Genomic DNA, 8,906 nt, shown 5'->3' on the forward strand with positions numbered 1-8,906 from the left:
CGCGGCCGCACGGTGATGGTGTTGCCGCTGCGGCGCTGCACGGCGGGGTGGGGACACGCGGGGGGACACGGGGGGTCACGGCGCGGTGACACCGGCCGGGGGGCCGAGGGGGACACCTGGACAGTGGCACTGGACACCGGGAGAGTGGCACTGGACACCTGGACAGTGGCACTGGACACCGGGAGAGTGGCACTGGACGTGGGGACAGAGCTGGACGTGGGGACACTGGCACTGGACATGGGGACAGTGACCTCGGCCTTGGGGACACTGCTGGACACCTGGGCAGCGTCACCGGACACAGGGACACCGCTGGACGCGGGGACAGAGCCACTGGAGGTGGGGACAGTGACCCCGGGCTTGGGGACAGAGCTGGACACGGGGACGGTGACCCCGGACACGGGGACAGCGCCCCCCGCTGGTGACACCGGTGACGTCACAGGGGGAGTGGTCAGCGTGGCCACCGAAGGGGTCATCGAGGGCTTGGGCTCGTGGCCGGACACTGTCCCCGGTGTCCCCAGTGACCCCTGACCCCCCCGGCCCTCCAGCACCGTCCAGTTCTTGACCATCCCCTTGACCGTCCCGTGTCCCTCCGCTGTCCCCAGGCCAGCGGTCACTCCATGACCTTTGACCCCTCCTGTGTCCTTGGCTGACCCTTGACCCCCAGCTGACCCCACACTGACCGCCTCGCCCCCCTTGACCGCTCCACTGTCCTTGGCTGACCCTTGACCCCCAGGTGACCCCGGGGTGACCCCCCCACGCCCCTCGTCCCCCCCCGGCTCGGGGACGAAGCGGCTCCGCAGGCAGCTGACCCGGCCCCGCGGCGGATTCGGGGAATTTTGGGGGTCCTGGGGAGGATTTTGGGGGTCCCGGGGGGAATTTGGGGGATTTTTGGGATCCCGGGCAGGATTTTGGGGATCCCCGGGCGGATTTTCGGCATTTTGGGGATCCTGGGGGGAATTTTGGGGATCCCAGCGATGATTTTGGGGACAATTTTGGAAATCCTGGGAAGGATTTTGGGGGTGACTTTGGGGATCCCGGGGGGAATTTTGGGGATGATTTTGGGGAGGGTTTTGGGGATAATTTTGGGGATGACTTTGGGGATCCTGGAGGGGATTTTGGGGCTCCCGGGTGGGATTTTGGGGATGATTTTGGGGATGGTTTTGGGGATCCTGGGGGGAATTTTGGGGATGATTTTGGAGAGGATTTTGGGGATAATCTTGGGGATGATTTTGGGGATGATTTTGGGGATGGTTTTGGGGATCCTGGGGGGAATTTTGGGGATGATTTTGGAGAGGATTTTGGGGATAATCTTGGGGATGATTTTGGGGATGATTTTGGGGATAATTTTGGGGATCCCGGGGGGGATTTTCGGCATGGCTGCATTTCTCCGTCCCTGGCGCCAGCGCCAGGTGGGACCCCCCCAGACCCTCCTGCCCAGGTGTGCCCCCAGGTGTGCCAGGTGTGCCCCCAGGTGTGGCACCAGATGTGCCCCCCATGCCAGGTGTGCCCCCCGGTGTGCCCACTGACCCAGGTGTGGCACCAGGTGTGCCCCCAGGTGTGGCACCAGGTGTGCCCCCCATGCCAGGTGTGCCCCCCGGTGTGCCCACTGACCCAGGTGTGGCACCAGGTGTGGTCCCCAGAGTCTCCAGCCCAGCTGTGCCCCCAGGTGTGCCCCCAGGTGTGCCCCCAGGTGTGCCCCCCGGGGAAAATTAGGAAAAATGAGATTTGGGGACATTGGGGGTGTTGGGGACGTTGGGGGGATTGGGGACGTTGGGGACCCAGCAGCGCCAGCTTCCAGGGGGGCACCTGCGCCGTGCTGGGGACACTGGGGACAGTGGGGGACATCATGGGGATTGGGGACATTTGGGACAATGGGGACACCAGGGGACATTGGGGACATTGAGGGGTTTTGGGACATTGGGGACACTGGGGGGCACCTCAGCCATGCTGGGGACACTGGGGACAATTGGGGACAATGGGGACATCAGAGGGATTGGGGACAATTGGGGGGATTGGGGATGTTGGGGACATCGGGGGGACAATTGGGGCTGTTTGGAGGATTGGGCGGGGCTTGGCGGAGGGGGAGGGGCCTCGGGGTTTTGGGAGGGGAGCCCCAAAACCGCCCCAAAATTGCTGAAAATGTCGGGATTTCCCCCAAATTTGCCCAAATTGTCTTTTCTGGGACCCCCCCAGACCCCAAATCCCCCAAATTCCTTCAAATTCCCCAAAAATCCTCCCCAAATTTCCTTTCCTGGGATGCCCCAGACCCCAAATTCCCCAAAATTCCCCCAATTTCCCCCAAACTCGCCCAAATTCACCAAAACTCCCCCAAATTCTGCCCAAATACCCCCAAATTTCCCCCCATTTTCCCAAATCCCCTCAAAATCCCCCAGATTTCCCCCAAATTTCCCTTCCTGGGACTCTCCAGACCCCAAACCCTCCCAAATTTCCCAAAATCACCCCAAAGCCTCCCCAAATTCCTCCAAATTTCCCCAAATTTCCTTTCCTGGGACCCCGAAAATCACAAATTCCCCCAAATCTCCCCCAAATTCCCCTCCCCGACCCCTCCCCAAATTCCCGGGATGCCCTCGGGGGTGGGGGAGGGGCGGTGGCCGCGTCTCCCCTCCCCCACCCCTTCAATCGGCGGCTTCCGGAGGGGCCCCGCCCCCACCTGGGGACCCCTCCCCCACCCCGAGCTCACCTGGGGCCGCACCCCAGGTGTGTCCCAGGTGTGTCCCCCCACCCCAAGCGGGTCAATCCCGGTGACTCAGAGGATTTGGGGGGTGGGCGGGGCCTCCCCACCCTCCCCCGGGCCCCTCCCCCCCCCTCACCTGGGCTATTTAAGGTGGCCCCGGGTCCCTCCTGTCCCCTCCTGTCCCCTCCTGGGCTCACCTGGCCCCGATGGCTCCGCCCGGGCCCCGCCGGCCCCCGGTGCTGCTGCTGCTGCTGCTGGGTGAGACTGGGCAAACTGGGATGGACTGGGATGGAGACTGGGGGCACTGGGATGGGCTGGGGGGAACTGGGAGAGACTGGGGTAACTGGGATGGAGATTGGGGGCACTGGGATGGACTGGGAGAGACTGGGATGGACTGGGATGGAGATTGGGGGCACTGGGATGGACTGGGAGGGACTGGGATGGAGTTATGGGGAACTGGGAATGGACTGGGATGGAGATTGGGGGCACTGGGATGGACTGGGAGGGACTGGAATTGGAGATATGTAGAAGTGGGATGGACTGGGATGGGACTGGGAGAAACTGGGATGGACTGGGAGGGACTGGGATTGGAGATATGTAGAAGTGGGATGGACTGGGATGGGACTGGGAGGGGATTGGGGGGCACTGGGATGGTCTGGGATTGAGACTGGGATGGACTGGGATTGAGACTGGGATGGACTGGGAGGGAACTGGGAACAGGGACTGGGGATAAAGTCAGGGAGGGAAACTGGGACAGGAACTGGGAGGGACTGGGATGGACTGGGAGGAACGGAGATGGAGCAATAGGGAATTTGGGAGGGACTGGGATGAACTGGGGATGAACTGGGAATGGACTGGGAATGAACTGGGATGGACTGGGAATGACGGATATGGAATCTGGGAGGGGCTGCGGTGACTGGGATGGACTGGGATGTACTGGGACAGGAACTGGGAGGGACTGGGAGGGACTGGGATGTACTGGGATGGACTGGGACAGGAACTGGGAGGGACCGGGAATGACAGATACGGGATCTGGGAGGGACTGTGGTGACTGGGAGGGACTGGGATGGACTGGGATGGACTGGGATGGACTGGGATGGACTGGAAGGGCCTGTAAGGGACTGGAAGGGACTGGGATGAACTGGGATGGACTGGGATGGACTGGGATGGACTGGGATGGACTGGAAGGGACTGGGATGAACTGGGAGGGACTGGAAGGGACTGGAAGGGACTGGGATGAACTGGGATGAACTGGGAGGGACTGGGATGGACTGGGATGAACTGGGATGAACTGGGATGAACTGGGATGAACTGGGAGGGACTGGGATGGACTGGGACTGGGATGGACTGGAAGGGACTGGGATGAACTGGGAGGGACTGGGATGGACTGGAAGGGACTGGAAGGGACTGGGATGAACTGGGATGGACTGGGATGAACTGGGATGGATTGGGATGAACTGGAAGGGACTGGAAGGGACTGGAATGGAACTGGGAGGGACTGGGATGGGAACCGGGCCAAACTGGTCCAAACTGGGCCGTACTGGATGCTCCCCCCAGGCGCCTCCGGGCTCTGCGCCCGCCCCGGCCCCGCTGCCGGCCCCGCGGGGTCGCTGGCCCCGCTGACGGCCGGGGTGGATCCCTGCAAGGACCCGCCGGGGCTGCTCAGCCCCCAGCTGGGATCCCCCGCGGGATCCTCGCGCTCCTCGGGATCCTCCGCGTGCCCGGGCGCCGCATCGGGATCGGCCGCAAGCGCGGGATCCTACGGGGGAGGATCGGGATCCTACGGGGGAAATTCGGGATCCTACGGGGGAAGCGCGGGATCCTATGGCGGAAGTTCGGGATCCTACGGATCGGGATCCTCTGGAAATTCGGGATCCTACGGGGGATCCAGCCCAGGCTCCTACGGATCCGGATCCGGCCGACCGGGATCTGGATCCGGATCAGGATCAGGAAAACCCGGCTCTGGATCGGGATCAGGCAGACCGGGATCGGGATCGGGATCGGGCAGGCCCGGGTCCCAAGGGGGAGGCGGATCCGGCTCCTACGGGGGATCCTCGGGATCCTACGGGGATGATGTGGGATCCTACGGAGGGTCGAAGCGCGGGATCCTACGGCGGAAATTCGGGATCTTATGGAGGATCGGGATCCTCTGAAAATACGGGATCTTACGGGGGATCGGGATCCTACGGCAGAAATTCGGGATCCTATGGCGGAAGTTCGGGATCCTACGGATCGGGATCCTCTGGAAATTCGGGATCCTACGGGGGAGGATCGGGATCCTACGGGGGAAATTCGGGATCCTACGGGGGAAGCGCGGGATCCTATGGCGGAAGTTCGGGATCCTACGGATCGGGATCCTCTGGAAATTCGGGATCCTACGGGGGATCCAGCCCAGGCTCCTACGGATCCGGATCCGGCCGACCGGGATCTGGATCCGGATCAGGATCAGGAAAACCCGGCTCTGGATCGGGATCAGGCAGACCGGGATCTGGATCGGGATTGGGATCGGGATCAGGCAGACCGGGATCGGGATCGGGATCGGGCAGGCCCGGGTCCCAAGGGGGAGGCGGATCCGGCTCCTACGGGGGATCCTCGGGATCCTACGGGGATGATGTGGGATCCTACGGAGGGTCGGGGTCCTACGGGGGTGGTCCAGGATCCTACGGGGGAATGGGATCCTATGGGGGTGGTCCAGGATCTTATGGGGGATCCTCGGGATCCTATGGGGGATCGGGATCTCATGGGGGCAGACCGGGATCCTATGGGGGATCCTGGGGATCCAAGGGCAGGCCGGGATCCCAGGGCGGTGGTCCAGGATCTTATGGGGGAATGGGATCCTATGGGGGATCCTCGGGATCCTATGGGGGATCGGGATCCCAGGGCAGGCCGGGATCCTACGGGGGTGGATCGGGATCCTACGGAGGGTCGGGATCCCAGGGCAGGCCGGGATCCTATGGAGGGCCGGGATCTTATGGGGGATCCTCGGGATCCTATGGGGGATCGGGATCCTACGGGGGTGGATCAGGATCTTATGGAGGGGATTCGGGGTCCTACGGGGGACCGGGATCCTATGGAGGGTCGGGATCTCATGGGGGATCAGGATCCTCCGGAGGGGATTCGGGGTCCTCCGGGGGCTCCGGATCCTCCGGGGGCGGCCCGGGATCCTTCGGGGGATCCTCGGGATCTTATGGGGGGGGCCCTGGCTCCCTGGGGGGATCCTCCGGGGGATCCCGGCAGCGCCCCGGCTACAAGAACCCCGGGATCCCCTTCGTGCCGGGGCTGAGGCACCCCGCCCGCCTCGGGGGGCGCTTCCCCATCCGCCGGGGGCCGGGATCCGCCCCGGGATCCGCTCAGGGATCCGGGCAGGGGTACGGCCTGGGGTATGGACAGGGATCCAGTCAGGGGTACGGGCAGGGGTACGGCTTGGGATCTGGTCAGGGATCCGGGCAGGGGTACGGGCAGGGATCCAGTCAGGGATCAGGTCAGGGATCCCGTCAGGGGTATGGCCTGGGGTATGGACAGGGATCCAGCCAGGGGTACGGGCAGGGATCTGGTCAGGGGTACGGGCAGGGGTACGGGCAGGGATCCAGTCAGGGATCAGGTCAGGGATCCCGTCAGGGATCTGGTCAGGGATCCGGGCAGGGATCTGGTCAGGGGTACGGTCAGGGATCCGGGCAGGGGTACGGCCTGGGGTATGGACAGGGATCCAGTCAGGGGTACGGGCAGGGATCCCGTCAGGGATCTGCCCTGGGCGCCGCCATGGGATCGGGTCAGGGATCCAACCAGGGATCTGGCCAGGGATCCGCCCTGGGGTCTGCCATGGGATCCACCCAGGGATCCGGTCAGGGGTACGGGCAGGGATCCGGTCAGGGATCCGGTCAGGGATCCGGTCAGGGGTACGGTCAGGGATCCAGGGCCGAGCCCGAGCCGGGATACCCAGGGATCCGGTCAGGGATCCAGGGCCGAGCCCGAGCCGGGATCCAGCTCCGGGGGCGGGGATGGGTGCGGGGGGTGCCGGAAATAGGGGAGGGGTCCCAGAGGATCCCAAAGGATCCCAAAGGATCCCAAAGGATCCGAGCCGGGATCCGGGGATGGGGCTGGGAAATAGGGGAGGGGTCCCGGAGGGTCCCGAAGGATCCCAATAAAGTCTTGGATCTGGCCCCGGCCTCGTCGCTGTCCGCAAATGCGGTGAGGGACGGGGATGGGGAAACTGGGGAAACTGGGGATACTGGGGGGACTGGGGATACTGGGGGAACTGGGGATACTGGGATGGGGGCACTGGGAACACTGGGGATACTGGGAATCGGAGCAGTGGGCATACTGGGGACACTGGGATGGGGACACTCGGAACACTGGGAACACTGGACTGGGAATACTGGGGATACTGGGATGGGATGGGGACACCCATGGGGATACTGGGAACACTGGGACCACTCTCAGCCCCGTCCCCTCCCCCCCAAACCAGTGCTCCCAGTACAGCCCCGCCCCCAAACCAGTGCTCCCAGTACAGCTCCACCCCCAAACCAGTGCTCCCAGTACAGCTCCACCCCCAAACCAGTGCTCCCAGTCCGTCCCCGCCCCCAAACCAGTGCTCCCAGTACAGCTCCGCCCCCAAACCAGTGCTCCCAGTACAGCTCCGCCCCCAAACCAGTGCTCCCAGTACAGCCCCGCCCCCAAACCAGTGCTCCCAGTACAGCTCCACCCCCAAACCAGTGCTCCCAGTCCGGCCCCGCCCCCAAACCAGTGCTCTGGGGATACTGGGGATACTGGGAATAAGAATACTGGGGATACTGGGGATACTGGGAATAAGAATACTGGGGATACTGGGATGGGATGGGGACACCCATGGGGATACTGGGAACACTGGGAATCGGAGCAGTGGGTGTACTGGGAACACTGGGATGGGGAAACTGGGGATACTGGGGGCACTTGGATGAGGATACTGGGGACACTGGACTGGGAGTACTGGGGATACTGGGATGGGATGGGGACACCCATGGGGATACTGGGAACACTGGGACCACTCTCAGCCCCGTCCCCTCCCCCCCAAACCAGTGCTCCCAGTACAGCTCCACCCCCAAACCAGTGCTCCCAGTCCGGCCCCGCCCCCAAACCAGTGCTCCCAGTACAGCCCCGCCCCCAAACCAGTGCTCCCAGTACAGCTCCACCCCCAAACCAGTGCTCCCAGTACAGCTCCACCCCCAAACCAGTGCTCCCAGTCCGTCCCCGCCCCCAAACCAGTGCTCCCAGTACAGCTCCGCCCCCAAACCAGTGCTCCCAGTACAGCCCCGCCCCCATCACACCTGGAACTTCCCAAATTTGGGGGGGGGCGGGGTCACACCTGGCTCGTCCCAAATTTTGGGGTTTCTCACCCGGAATTTCCCAAATTTTGGGGTTTCTCACCTGGATCGTCCCAAATTTTTTTTTGGGGGGGGGTCCCCAAAACCCCCCCCCCCCCCCGGCGCAGGGAATGCCGGGAGCGGAGTCACGGCCCCTCCCCCACCCCCCGGGAGCCTTTAAGGGCCCTCCCAGTGCTCCCAGTTTGCTCCCAGTGCTCCCAGTGCAGCGCTGCCAGGTACTGGGAGGGACTGGGGGGGCACTGGGAGGGACTGGGAATGGACTGGGAGGGAGAGACTGGGGGGTCACTGGGAATGAACTGGGAGGAACGGGGAGTCACTGGGAGCAAACTGGGAGGCACTGGGGGTCACTGGGGGGAACTGGGAGGGACTGGGAATGAACTGGGAGGGACTGGAATTTAACTGGGGGGCACTGGGAGCAAACTGGGAGGGACTGGGGTATACTGGGAATGAACTGGGAATGGACTGGGGGGAACTGGGAGGGACTGGGAGAGACTCTGAGGGGGGACTGGGAGAGACTGGGGGTCACTGAGGGGTCACTGGGAATGAACTGGGACGGACTGGGATGAACTGGGGGTCACTGAGGGGTCACTGGGAATGAACTGGGAGGGACTGGGGGTCACTGGGAGGGACTGGGATGAACTGGGGGTCACTGAGGGGTCTCTGGGACCGAACTGGGAGGGACTGGGGGGTCACTGGGAGGGCACTGGGATGAACTGGGAGTCACTGGGACCGAACTGGGAGGGACCGGGGGGTCACTGGGATGAACTGGGATGACCTGGGGGTCACCGCGGGGTCGCCGACCCTCACTCCCGCCCCTCCCCCTCCCCCCAGCCATGGCCGAACGCCGCCGC

This window comes from Passer montanus, unplaced genomic scaffold (assembly GCF_014805655.1).
Source record: "Passer montanus isolate IOZ18808 unplaced genomic scaffold, ASM1480565v1 scaffold308, whole genome shotgun sequence".
NCBI lineage: Eukaryota > Metazoa > Chordata > Aves > Passeriformes > Passeridae > Passer > Passer montanus.